Raw genomic sequence first — 15,019 nt, 5'->3', positions numbered from 1 at the left:
TACAATGTACATGTACTCAGTCATCAATTTATTTCAGCGTTGGCCAAACTATCGATTTGTAAATGTAAGAGAAACCGGGTCAGATCTCAACCCTTGAGTTCAGTATAAGAATAAGAATAGAGAGGAGTTTTTGTGACGATGTGGTCTATAAATAATGGAATAATAAGATTCTCTGCTGCTTCATTTTCAATCGAGTTAGCACATAAATTCATTTATTTTCTGTTGTTGTGGCTTCATCCTTGACTTTGCTTTGGTTGGTTTAAAATTCGATTCAAAACATGTTTCTTTTTTCTTTTGCACGGTGTAAAATAGTGTTTATATCACATATGGATGGAGCTGAGAGCAGTGAAGTGAACACTGAGCTCCGTGACACACTTCCTTTGTTCTTGTGTTAAAGAAAGAAAAATAGATAGTGTTAGAAAAACAAAAAGTGCTGATGTGAAAGCTCACAGTGAGATGGATCACCTTCCTCATTTTCCTCAAACTGACCTTTTGTTAGTTAGTATGTATGCACACTCTCTGTCAGCAAAGCGACGTTCTCATGTGTCTCACTGAATTTCCAGCTGTGACTCACTTTCTCTGTTTTCTGTTTGCACTGCATTGTGGGAGAGGACTGTCCACTGCAGGTGCAACAAAGAACTCCCCTTCAAAATAAAGAATCAGCCTCAGCTTTCAATACAGAGACATGAATCTAACGAGGAAAACAGTGTTGTCTGGATTAAATTTCATTTCTAATGTCATTATAAACCAGTTTACATCCTTTGTAAGAGTAATCTTAATCCTAATAGCCTGTTTCGACTTTTTTCTTATTTTAACCATAAAAGGGCCAGAAAATGTGACTAAGAGCTTTTTGCTTATTTTTCCCAGAATAACTTTCAATATGTGGCAGTTATTTACAACTTAGTCAGTCAGTCATCATCTAACCGCTTTATCCTCCACCAGAGGGTCGCGGGGGGTGCTGTGCCAATCTCAGCTACATCCGGAGAACCCGGAGAGAACCCACGCACACACGGGGAGAACATGCAAACTCCATGCAGAAAGGCCCTTGGTCCAACCGGGGCTCGAACCCGGGTCTTCTCGCTGCAAGGCGAGAGTGCTAACCACTACACCACCGTGTGGCCTTTTACAACTTAGTACATGTTAAAATAGTGTATATAAAAACACAAAAGTTTTATTTAGAAAAAAACTCTGTAGTTGTACATGAACACCAGATTTTGTGTGTGAGTGTTAAATTTCAATAGTATAAATCACATTTTAAATAATAAATGGCCCAAAAAAGTTAACTATGTACAGGCGGTTTTCCAACTCTCTCTCTCGACTTCCTGCAACAGCATGAGTGAAATTACTGTGACGTGCAACTTCTCAGCTTTCAGAAACAGCTGGAAATTTTCCGATAGCACAAACCGCTGCGTAATTACAGTAACGTGTCGCCTGCGATGTGCTCGGTGTTAAAGGGTTAACAAAACTCAAAGACACTATCAACTGTAAACAAAGGTCATGTGATCAGTTATTGGTCAGATATATACACCGGTACAAAGACAAAACATTAACTACATTCTTGAGCATTGGCAGGTTAATGTTCACTGGTGAGGAGCAGTGCTACAGCCTCGGAGTTCTCATCCTCGGGTTGAGTGAGGAGCTGAGAGAAGTGGGAGGTGAGCTGATAATTGGAACAGTCAGGTGACTTCTGTAAAGGATGCATGCAATGTTCTCGTCTATCAGCAGCCCTCGCTCTCTTCTCAGTTCTCCCGTCACATCACGGGGAGGATGTAGATGAGAAAACTGAGGCCGTAGTCGTAAATACTGCGCTGCCAGTGAAAGGTGTCGATAGAGTTCACATCAGTGATGAACTGCTCCGGAGTTCACTTGCAAGTGGTCTGAGTTCATGGCCTAAACGTTCCAGGTTTTAGTTCAACCGTGTAGTTCCATTACACGGTTCGAGCTCAGCTCAGTTCTACTCTACTTGCTTTCCATCACTAAACTGCCGTGACGCCATTTTATACACATCACAAACACAAACTAGTGACGAGCAAAGCAGATATCTTCCATGTACTTAATCATTACAATCAGTCACTGAACTAATGGGGTTGTGACATTTTCTTTGCTGAATGTTGGAGATTAACGCATGATTTCAGGATTTTTAAGTCTTTTTCACTGATCTACAGTTCAGCGTTGTTCAGCTTGTTTCTTGTGTCAGACGTCGGGAGTGACGACACTCTCTGACCAATCAGTGACCGGCAGTCTGTCGGTGTCACATTTTAGTCCTGGCTCAGCTCACCTGGAACCTTGCCAGAGCAGGTACTAAAAAAAAAAGGGACAATCACGTCGAATCAAGTCGTGCTAGAACTGTATCGTGGCTCCATAGCTTACTTCCACAAAAAAAAAAAATGACCATCAAACATGACTCAGGATTACAATCAAATCAAAACAAAACAAAAGAGACTTGAAAGATACACACACCTTTGAGCTGACACATTTGTCAGTTGCTGCTTGACTTAAAATAATCACATCGCCTTCAGATGTACATCTGTGTCTCCACAGACAGCTGTGTAACACCTGTGTGACACATCCCAACGATTCCTCTGCCCAACACAATACACCTGCATAGATGTATCGTCTCTGTCGTGTCTATTAAATCCTCCAGCATTCATTCATCCAACCCCTGAGGTTTCTGCGCTGAACCAGTCAATGTGTTCATTTCCCCTGGTTTCCATTAGCAGCAGGCTAAAGAGCCAGTCACACTCGCGACATCTTTTCTTCGGCGTGCTGTACATCACCACCACTACACACGGAGGTTTCCACGCGTATCAGCAACAAAGCTTCACGGCAAAAGCGGCTGCGTGATGTTGGGAGAGAATAGTCAGACTGATGAGAGCTGAGAATAGAGTTCAAAAGAATCCAAATTAAATGAGACAACGTAGCTGGAACAGTAATGTTGTTTCGCGCTCATCAAAGTGGAAAAATAAAAAAGTTTACGATTCAGAAACACACAAACTTTTCCAACTCAGTAGATTGATAGATTTATTTTTGCCGTTTCTCTGGAACATTAACGCCCTCAACGAAGCACAGTCACATCAGCTCACATTTCCGAATGACAATGAAGTTACTTACTTATTTACTGTACATGATGTGCATATCAATGGCCTTTTAAATGTTTGTGGAAATGAGGGAATGAGGGTGATGGGAATCATTGTACCTGTACCCGCGATTGCAAAAAATGGAATGTAACAATCACAACACGATGGCAAGCCACCGTCATCACGACACGACACAACCTCAACTTGTGTTCCAAATGAATTCACTCTGTAAAAGTGGCAACTGCACTGGAGGCTAAACCAAATGTCACATTGCCCATTTGGGAACATTTCAGCTTTTCAGACTAATGAAACGGGAGAGCCAGGGAATGTAGATGAGGAAACATGCAACATTGGAGCCAAAAAATATACAACCATCCAGTTATCGAGGCAAAACTCCATCCTCCAGCACCGAGTCAGTGAGCAGATCACGCCGGTGCCAGCTGAGAGTTACACGAGGAGTCGATGAAGCCAAATACAACTGTGGAAGTGAAATGCATTAGAACGTCACAGCCGCTGCTTTACACCGTAGGCGGAGATATTATAGTACGCCATCTACTGGAGCATAAGAAGTGGTGCCGGACAGTCAGCTGCTGAAATCACACAAAACTACCTCCACAAGAGAGGGGCAGTCAATCTAGAACCCACACATCAGGAGCACAGAGCACTGGTGGCGCCATTACCAGTGTGGATTTCTGCTGCGGTCGACAGGCAACTGTAAGTGAGTGAGTGTGTGTGTGTGTGTGTGTGTGTGTGGGGTGTGTGCAATAATACAGCATACTGCAGAATCACGCCCCACTGCATAGGGAATCACTTCACTGCAACAGCCCTGTAGTAATCACCGTGGTTGGGTTTAGCAACAAAAGAAAAGCACCTGATGGGAGAAAGATGGGTTTTCTGTGAAGCTTCAACTCCTTCTTCATAAAAGACACATCAAATGTTCTCATCACCACTGCAAAAGAAATCATAAAAAAACAACATTTGTTCTAAAAACGTTTGTCTCTGCTCTGCTGCTTTCTCAAAGCGTATTACGCTATGCTACGTATGCCCAACTTTAAAATGTCCAGCTTACTGGCAGCGAGTAATATATGTATATATATATATATATATATATATATATATATATATATATATATATATATATATATATATATATATATATATATAGATCCTCAATGGGAGCTGCTGAGACTGACGTTGGTTTCCAGAGCTGTTGAATACAAGTGATAATCAGTGGTGTGATTCATTTTTAAATTTCCCTCTAAAAGCTTCTTCACAGCAGCCCCATAAGTCATTTTTTCTTTGTTTTTTTTTGCTGAGTTTGTCATTATGGAGTTTACATAACATATTAAAGTGTCATTATACAAGTTGCACAGTCTAACTTCTCCTGACACCATCTGCCATTTTGATTGGCTCCCTGTGAGCCTCGCCAACGCTGCAGAGAGACAAAAGCTCGGTTTACACAAAGGAAGTGAGTCTGCTGATGTGTGATTAGAAAGAGGATAGACGGTTTTGTTTTTTGTCTGTAACCTTTGGCAGCACCTTCCTCGAGCACGGAGGGTGGAAGAACCGGAGAAATCCACCCAGCAAATGGAAGACAGAGAAGGTCTGAGAGATCAACATAAAAAGAAAAGTGAGGCTTGGACAGGTCTGTTTGATGGAGAGACCTGCACTTTTCCCCCCAAAGAACCTTGTACATCAAGTACACAGAACTGTAAAAACTCTCATCAGAACACATCACCCTCTCCTATCAGCACTCTTGTCAAAGCTCCATAACCAAAGTACAGGAAACTCATTCATCTTTTACTACTTTATCCTCCACATGAGGGTCACGGGGAGCGCAGGTGCCAAAACCAGCTGACACAGGGGGCGAAAGGAGGGGTACACACTGGACAGGTCGCCAGTTCATCACAGGGCCACATAGAGACAAGCGTCCACTCCCACACTCACAGCTACAGTCACTTTAGAGTTTGCCTGAACTACAAATCTGCATGATTTTGGACTGTGGGAGGGAACAGGAGAACCCGGAGAAAACCTCACCACTACACCAACCGTGGGGCCCACACTTGAGCACTAATGATCCTTCAGGCTCAGATTAGTACGAGTGGTGCAAATTATTGCTGATCAAAGCTCCTCCCCATCGACACAGGAAGCTGTTGTTTGTATTTACATTGTGCGAGCGACTCTCACCAGGCAAACAAAAGTCCAGCATCTAAACATGAACTCACTATCAGCAGATTTCAAGATTTCAACTCAAGATCAAACTCATGTCTGACCCGTGCTTTAATACAAAACCGTTGTCTTGCTGTGCCTTTATTGAAGCGCTGAGCTTGGTTTATTTTTTTCTCAGATTGGATATGGACGGTTGCTTCTTGCTCCGGACAGTAACAAGTACAAAGACGTCTAAAAATCCCATTAAGTAAAAATAAATATTTAAAAGCTTAATACATTCATAAAACTGTCCGTGGCTTCCGGGAGCATTGTGATTTATATTATCAAAATAAAAAAAAATCATTATTTGTAAATGTTTATGCTCCCAGTGCTTTACTCTCCTCACATCCAATTGCCCATAAATGCTATTATGGTGTGATTGTGCCACCCAAACACTATCAGCGGCTTTCCACTGTTACTTTTCATGGCCTATAAAACTGTTGTTAATGCTGCAGCTGAGCTGATGCTCGGCTTTACTGCTGCCGCCGCCTCCCTTTCTCCTCTCTGCTTTAGGAGGCGGAGGAAGTGTCCTTGATGCAGATGTGTCCTCCATCAGCTGGAGGACCACATGTACTATCATGCACAGGAGACACAAGAGCTTTTTTTTGGCAAACACACTGTGATTCAGCCTGTATATGATGATATTTTTCATTATTCTTTAAATCATGTGCTTTATCACATTCCAAACTAGACTCCGGTTTTATTCATGGGCTGATTTATTTATCTGCTGCCTTCCATTATCTGCATGAATGAATGACAGCTTTATTCCCCTAATGGGTGCCTTTGCCCTGCACAGTGTTTAATGGAACCCATCAACCGCCACATACAGTAACTACAGGAGAACACACAGCACAGAAGACACACCTTTAAAACATCACCAAAGGCATGGTGAATAGAAACAAAAGATGAATTCCCTTGTATCGCTTGGTCATTTTAGGAATTACTCAACTTCCACTACAAGTCTGCAAGTGTTTTAATGACTCGTTTTCCTTTCTATATTCATGTTTTCATCCGTTTATCTGCTGTATCCTTATGGTTGTGTTATAAATGAGGGTCATCCATGAGATTGAATCATACGAAGACGGCACACGCGTGCTCACAGACACACAGCGGTCTGTATATCGGCTTGTGTATTTGTCTTTGTACATGTTGGTATTTGTGTGAAAGGTTCTTTTTGTGTCTTGAACTTCACGACAAACAAAAACCAGATTGACTTCATCATAACTCATAGCACCACTGACCCCACACTCGGACAAACAGACACATGATTTAAAATATGCAGAAATGCATGGACATATTTCACACACACACACAGCTGTGGAGCAGAGTTAGGCACGGACACATGGTTTGAGTCTCGGCCGTCATATAACGGTGGAAAGCAACTTTAATGCATGTAAATCAAACCTACCTGATGTGGGCGGGGCTGAGTGTTTCTTTATGAAGGGGGGCCAATCAGAGTGAAGTCCAGTTGTGGCGTGGCAACAGATTGATCTGCAAAATAAATAAATAAAACCCTTCATGAGATGTGGATAACACAGTTTCCTCCCTGTTTAACGAACAATGTCAGTCTGCACAGAGAAACAAAAGACACATTTAAACCAATTTAAAATAACTTCCTCAAGGTGATCTTAAAATAAGGCATTCATAATGGTAATGGATTTATTGAGGCATCACCTGAACCAGACTTTATCACCCACTTTATCAGCAGATCACTCTTTTCTCCTGTAAGCCCCTCCCCTCCGTTGTCATCGAAACTCATCGATTATGACATACACAGCGAGGGCGTTGATGTTCCACTTCTAAATGGCTGAGTTGGGATGATCGAGCGTTGGCTTTATGTACCGCAGAGGCCAATACATCTGTTTAATGAGAGTGTGGTTTGGACCCGGACAGCGCGGCCTGGTGGGAGAGGTAAGTGGACGAGGGAGTCCTGGTCCAGACATCCGGTCTGACGACACGCAATCATCAAAAAGCATCTTCGCCATGATATCTTCTCAATTTGTGTTTATGAACATGTGATGTTTCCCCGTTTGTCTGGTGTCCACGCCTCATAATACACTATTATTTGTGTGTGTGTGTGTGTGAGAGCTCTTCAGGACAGCTGGAGAGTCCAGAAGTCCCCGATTAAAAACTGGCTCCGTGCACCACAGAGCTCTCTGACTCAAACAGCTCTCATTCTTCCTCCATCTCAACACTGAGCCTCTGCTTTGGATCTGAGCCGAATCAAACTGCCGCTGTAGCTTCATTAGTGGAAGTAAACTTTATCAAGTTTACACACACACACACAGGACCACCCTGAACTCTTATATGTTTTACTGTGAGACAGAGGACACAAATGTCCAAACAGTTAGAGTGGACATTATTATAAATTGCCATGGGAAGAATACACAACTCCTTAAACACGCATTCCTTCACAAATTCAATCCTATTTTAAACATTGTGAGCACTTTGTGCTCAGGTGTTTTTATATAGCTGGTGAAAATGAATCAGATTACATTTAAGCATTTAGCGGACGCTTTTATCGAAAGCGACTTACAAAAGAGGAATAAGCTACAGAGGAGAAGTCTTGGAGAGAAATCCATTAAATAGGAACATTGGATTGACAGAGGGTGAGAGTGCAGGGGAAGGGGGTAAGGTAAGTGCTATAGGACAGAAGATGATCTTGGAAGAGCTGGGTTTTCAAGAGCTTCTTGAAGATAAGACAGGGACTGTTCTGGTAGAGCTCGGGTCATTCCACCAGCGTGGAACGACACATGAAAAGAGTCTGGATTGTCTTGTATGACAATCCTTTGATCGAGGGGTAACATAAGCCTTTAGGAGAGCATTTAAACGGCGGGAGCAGACCAGATTACCTTGGTTGTGCTGTAAAAAAAGGTAAGGCACTCTATATTCTTATAGCCTCCGTGTATACCGTACGTTTGAACACAGTAATGGAAAAAAAGCTGCCGAAATGCTCTGTGTTCAAAGGGTTAAAGTCGATGTGACTTGCAGACTCCCGAGTAGGACGAGAGTAGAAGAAATTATTGTGTTGAGTCATGTGACGATGTGAAATTAGCATCATTTGCCGTGTTACAACAGTGCTGAGGTTAGGACAGAATCATCTGGATCTAACGACACCTCAGTGACTCAGCCAAAATCCTCCCTCGCCGTGTCACATATTACTCCGACAACATCACAGGAAAATAAGTAAATAAACCACGTTTGTTGTTGTAGTGTAAACAAACTGAGGTAAGACATCTGACGTCTGTCAAGTGAGGGAAGGAGTCTGGAGGGCAAGGGGTGAAGAAAGAGGGAGAAGGGGGAGGAAGGAGGGAAGATGAGAGGAGACAATAAGAAAGGGGAGCCAAAAGATACAAGAGCGAGGGAGCAATGGAGAAGAGATGGATGCATACATGATGTTGCTTTGATGAAAGAGGGAATAAACGCACGTTGGAGAGATGGATGCATTGATAGCCTGATGTCTGATTGCTTATAATTGATCACATTAGTTAGAGGCTGGAAGTGACTGATGAACAGATCATTTCACGCTTTTCTCTCCCCGTTGTCGTGAACGCAGATGAATGGAGGATCCGTGAAGAAGAAGAAGAAGAAGAGAGACGACGTCTCACTTTGAGTCTCTCCGTACAGTGATCATATGAGGCGGATGAACTCGGTGTTTTTCCCTCAGATGACTCACACTCTTCACTGCCACTGACTATGTGCTCATATCACACACAGTGGGAACTGTTGGCTCTTTATAAATAACGTTATAATGAGCAGAGCTGAGAGTGGATGTGTGTGTGTGTGTGTGTGTGTGTGTGCAGACTGCACTGAGATGACTCCTGTTCTCTCACAAAAAAAAAACAGACAAAAGACAAGAGCTGAGCCTTCAGGTTAAAGAGGATTACGCAACATTTAAATATATAAAATCCTCATTGATATTTTCATCCTTCAGATAGATTTGAACTGAATATAGTTGTTATTGTTAGCAGTAGTGATGCAGATGAGGGCGAGTGTGAGTGCATTTGTAGAGAAAGAGGAGAGATAACAACGGAGTGGAGGGAGGATAAGAATCAAGAGGAAGACGCCAGAAGTAGCAGAACACGGTTCTATCCTGAGAGAGAAGGAACGATTCATCACACTGAAAACACTCTTGTTATTGTATATTTGCAGCCATTAGAAAACTTCAGAATGCCAAGATTCAATTCTGAGAATCTTCTCATGGAGACCGAAACCTGGTCCTAATAAGGGAGAGCCTAATATCAGAGGGACGGGTTAAGGTCTAAGATTTAAACTGTGCGTGGGATCAGGTAAGGGTGAGGCATTAACTGGTCATAGTGATGGTTGGAGATAATGTATTGTTCAGGCTGTGCAAATAAATGGAAACCTGTGTGTGTGTGTGTGTGTGTTGGCAGAGGCTGAAGCCTGGCAGATGGTCAGAGCAGAGTCTCTCCCCCCGTAGGTCCCCCAGTTCTCTCTCTCACTCTCTCTCCCCTCTCTCGGGTTGAGATGGGGAGTTTGTGTTAAGCCCAAACAGAATTTCTCCTGCCTGGACTCAGAATCAATGATACAAATATTCTACATCAGAGATTCCCAAACTTCACAGTGTTGAGGCCCCTACAACTGTTTTTGCAGAACCTCTAAGGGGCCATGCCCAGATTTGTACATTAGAAGAAGAATGTAGTACATAAATAAACAAGAAGCTTTTTGTCCGTCCATTCATCCATCGTCTCCCACTTTATTCTCCTCATGAGGGTGGAGCCAATCCCATCTGACTCAGGGAGAAAGACAGGGTACATCCTGGACAGGTTGCCAGTCCATCTCAGTGCCAACACACACACACACAAACAGCAACAACCATTTACTCTCACATTCACATCTTGTGAGGCAATTTAGCATCTTCATGTTTTTGAACCACACATAAACACAAGCCACAATGTCTTTGTATAAATGCAAGGAACATCTGTCTTTTAATTGTCCAACAGGTCTCTTAACAGGCTTCAAACTTACTCAACACTGCCTAAGTGTGCACTTTAGCAGTGTTTGGATAAGACCTGGGAGAGATATTGATAGAAATGCAATAGATAGATCACAAAAAAAGAGCATGGGGAGGCCTGATGGTTACACATAATCTGTGTTCAAGCCTTTCCACTGACACATTTAGGACTGGATGAACGTTTGAGACTGAGTTCCTGTTTTTAATTTCAGGATTATTCTCCGTATTAAGGGCCGTTTCACTGCAGTCATGGCTCCTCTGTTATTACATTTGTAAAGTTTACTCGCTACAAGTTTAAAGCAACCGAGTCGTATGCAAACATATTCATAATCTTTTAATTTGTGAACTCAACTGACTGGAGGATATTGGATTCTCATGAAAATGAACACAGACCACCTCCAAATAGCCTCTGATTGCTCCATTATTACTCTGTTATTAGCGAGAAATCATCTATATGAAGTATTGTATGACAGCGTGGTGTGTGATACGCGGTGTAAAGCACCTTGATTGGCCATGCAGCAGCAGCAGCAGCACTGATGTGGATATTAACACAGCGACATCATCACCTGCAGCCTCCTTTAAGCTCATTACAGATTCTATTCAAATGACAAACACATTTTTTACAGTTACACTCCATAAAACTGCTGTAGGTCCATAATCACTCGTATTAAATATCTCCACACATGATCACAGGCGTTAGATATCGTGTTACTAACGAGATTACTCCACTGTCACGTCCCTGTGGGGAGGAGATCAAACCCCCCCGAGTGAAGTCACCACCGGACACCTGATCACAGACAGACTTTATCCTCAACCTCAAATTTCACCAGCAACGGCTGACGGACATTGTCCACCAATCAGAGGAGAGCCAGTGGGGCGTGTCAGTGTCAGTGTGTGAGGTGAGTGAGTGAGTGTGTGTTCGATGGGTGATTTCCTGGCTGACTGATGGTGTTTTGAATGACTGATGAGGCGGATGATGAGGTCGAGTGCGTTGGTCTCTGCAGTTTTATAGACCGAGGTCCTCCTCAGTTTACAGGCTGAATATCAAATGAATGCTCCCGCTCCCTCTCGCGCTCTCTGCTCACATATCTCACATTCCTTTCCTCCCTGTTTCTGTGTCGCTCCTTGTCTCCTTGTCTCCTTGTCATACCTCCCCATTAAAAGGTGTAAAATGCTAAATTTAGCACCAGACCAAAACAATCCGAACGGTGGCAGAGATGTTAAAGCAGCATTCTCTTATTCCACTTACAGTCAGTGTGTCCCTACAACTGCGTCGTTAAATCTTATGAATTCAAAGCATGTACTGTCCTATCATCCATACAACAGAGTATTCAAATTTAAAATCAGTTGTAGGTTCACTTTAAAGGGTCCACTGCAATGCAATGTGAAGAAACACACGATAAAAGTTTAGCTAGTATCTCGAGTCCTTTGAGGTCAAACTGAAAGTCAAGTCTGAAGTCACTGTTTGTGCAACTTAAAGCATGTTTCCATCATGGTGCAGTTTGGTTTGGAACGGTACAGCCCTTGGTCAGGGTTGTGTTTTGACTGAGAACAGTACCAGTGCTTGGTAGGCGGGGCGTGCGCTGTGCTGTGATAGGGTGGTATTGTACCTGTGCACCAACATGACATTGAATGCGACACAACAGACGACGACGGCACAGCTCGTTTCTTTTCCTGTTTGTCTCAACACGACGTCAAGCTTTGTATGAGAATAGACTGCAGGCATTGAAGTAACGCCGGTCGCTACCGCACTGTACCATCACTCTGGTACCCCGAGGGTAGGATACCGAAAAATGGAACTGTTGGGGCCGGTTATTTTGGTACTTTTCCTAATGGAAACACAAAAAAATAACCATTCCACTCACATCATTTAATGTGACTTGAGTCCCTGTGTTCAATGAATGAGTGAGAGGACTAATCTGCAGCTACACATGACAAAAAAAACCCCCTTGGCTTTCCCTTTCTAAAGAGAGAGGAGAGTAAACGATGAATCTCAGGTCATCACTGCCACTAAGTTTTTATTTCTATAAATTGAAATCCATTACTAACCTCGGATAGCTCAAACACTACGGTCAACGGACTGAGACACACACACACACACGCACACGCACACGCAGAGAGAGATATGTGACTCTAAATCAATCTGTTAGGCACAATGAAATATGAGGAGGAGTCTGGAGGAGGACGAGTGAGATAAAGAGCGAGGAAGAAAATTATCACTCGACACGAGAGAAGTTAAACCACGGAGTCATTAGAGCTCAATTTCAGTAAAAAAAAAGAGACATAATATGATCCCATTTAATGCTCACTGGACATTAATCATCTTAACACTTTAAGACAGATAAAAGCATCGTCAAATGGAAACGGTCAAAGATTACGAGGCTGGAATAAGACATGAGGACATTTTGTTTAACAATACATTCACACGGGAGGAAAAAGACATTTGCACTTCTAGAACGTAGATTGTTTTTTTTCTGCCCAATAAACAAAAATAATGTGAAGTTTAAAGTTTCAGCTGAGACGGTAAAAACTCCCCAGTGAAGGAGCCTCTCAATGTGTCCTCTGCTCACATTAGCCTGGACACAGTTAAGGCTTTTTACAATAAGTCCTTATTAGAGCAAGCGGCTAAACACAGTTCTTTCTTTCCCATTGGAGCAAATTATACATGTTGTCCACATTGTCTCCCCTTAAAGGCCCAGTAAGTAATCATTTGTGACATTTAGTGGTGAGACTACTGATTGTAATATACTCCTCCGCTCTCCCTCTTTTCCCCAAGCTCGTCCGGTAACTACGGTGGCCTTCGCTAGAAAGCATGTCACTCTTCTTCCTCCTAAAAAGCTTCCTCCTCAAAATGAGAGAGACGTGAGCTCCTGCTGGCCTGAGTGTGGAACAAGGCAGTGAAGATGGCAACCTTCATAAAGCAAGGCTGCCATCTTGGCTGCCAGGCTCTTGCCTTGATTACAATAAAACGCGTATTCTCTCTCTATATAAGCGTCTATAAACATATAATTACATACTCATGGGGAAGCAAATAAGATTGGAAACTATTCTACGGAGTTTTGGGGCCACAGGTAAGAGACAAAATAGAAAGAAAGAACAGCATGAATTCTGATAAAAACGTCAACATTCTGAAATTAAAGTCAGTATTCTGACATTATTCTAAGAGAAATCTGACATTATTCTCAGAGAATTCTCACATTTTTCACAGAAAATTCTGATTTAATCTCAGAATTCTGATTTAAATGTCAAAATGCTGACTTAAATGTCACAATTCTGACTTCAATCTCAGAATTCTGACTTTTTCTTTAATCTAAAAATTATGACTTTAATCGCGGACTTTTTTTCCTTAGAATTCATGCTGTTTTCTTTAATTTTTTTACACGTGTCCCTAAGACTCTTCTGTACCATTCAGAGAAAGCTTTTGATTTTTTGTTTTAAATTTGAATAAAAATGTATAAAAATTGATGAGTGCTACTTTTTTTAACTTTTTTTTAAAGTTTTAAAGACATACATTGAATTTTCTTCAGTCGGTCAGTGTTTTGGGATCTTTTTTTCAAGAGAATTCCAATAGAGAAATTTTCCACAGCAGCAGCAGCAGCAGATGATCAATCATATAAATGTAAGAGCCACCTTGTCACCAAGAGGCGCATTAGAGAAATTGACATTAACTAGGCATGAAATTCATGTAACAAACAAGGTGACCATGTGACTGAATACAGATCACTTCTGGCAGCGCATGATGAGCAGATGAATTACACTTATGTAAAGGTGAAATCAATAAAATCCCATCTCAACTGTCATATAGTTTATTCTGAGCAAACACAACGACTGTGGAATCACAGTGACGCCATGTGACGAGTCCTTAGGTGAAATTGAAGTTGGAAAATGTTTTAATTTCATGATTTCTTCATTACAGAATTGTAGTTTATAGAATCAGGGAGTTATACATTTACCCCGCTCATGTTCTTTAGGCACAGAGGTCTCAAACTTGCGGCCCGTGGGCAACATGCAGCCCTTCAATGGATCTCATGTGGCCCGTCCACTTAAATGTTTGTTTTTGATATTTTAAGATTCATATTGCATCATAATAATTTTTTTTAATTGTGAATACTATATCTTACACATCAAAACAAACACTTTTATTTTGAAATTATCCATCACAAATGTAGTTCTTGCTACATCAGGATGGAATATCGTGGTATAACTTTAAGCTGATATTGACTACGACTACTACTGAACAGTTGTTTTTTTTCACACAGCTGGACTGTTTGTTCTCTCTTGACTGCGAGCCTAAACTTAGAGATGGTTGATCAGTATTAAGGACAAAAAAAATTTTTGGATTCTGGTTTTTATTACAGTTTGTGGAAATTGTGTAATAAATAAAGAATATCCACACGAACACCTAACTTGTGTCACTAAAGAAGAACGATATCAGATCAGAAATTGTCTCGACAGTGTATTTTTGTTTCAGTGGTTCATGAGTTCTGCTGAAGACCTTGAGTTTCAGGGTCGATTCGCGGGAGGAGGTGTCCGAACACAAAGGATTGGAGGGTGTAATGATGAGTCCACTGGAGAGTGTTTCCTCTCAGCAGTGATAAAAAGAGAGATTGGCCAGAGACTCTGACAGGAGGAGCAGCGAGGCAGGGACAGCAAACACTGCCATGAAAATGAGACGTTTCCATCAACAGGGGGAAAATATCCACAACAAAAAACCTGCTAATAACAATGATAATGCTCATCACAATAATTATAACGCTGA

The 15,019-nt window shown here is 42.0% G+C and overlaps 1 protein-coding gene across 4 annotated transcripts in view; it reads right to left on the bottom strand.

Moving 5' to 3' along the window:
- The window catches only part of si:cabz01090165.1 (uncharacterized protein LOC100333421 homolog), a 219,372-nt gene that overhangs the window by 70,492 nt on the left and 133,861 nt on the right, over positions 1-15,019 (bottom strand). For all 4 annotated transcript variants that reach the window (XM_044032537.1, XM_044032541.1, XM_044032538.1 and 1 more), the window contains one exon: positions 6,694-6,776. The gene's annotated coding sequence lies outside the window, so the exon portion shown is untranslated. The remainder of the gene's footprint in view (positions 1-6,693; positions 6,777-15,019) is intronic.

The sequence above is a fragment of the Solea senegalensis genome, linkage group LG8 (genome assembly GCF_019176455.1).
Source record: "Solea senegalensis isolate Sse05_10M linkage group LG8, IFAPA_SoseM_1, whole genome shotgun sequence".
Taxonomy (NCBI): domain Eukaryota; kingdom Metazoa; phylum Chordata; class Actinopteri; order Pleuronectiformes; family Soleidae; genus Solea; species Solea senegalensis.
The sequence above is the reverse complement of the archived record's forward strand: the minus strand, read 5'-3'. Positions and strand labels throughout refer to the sequence as shown.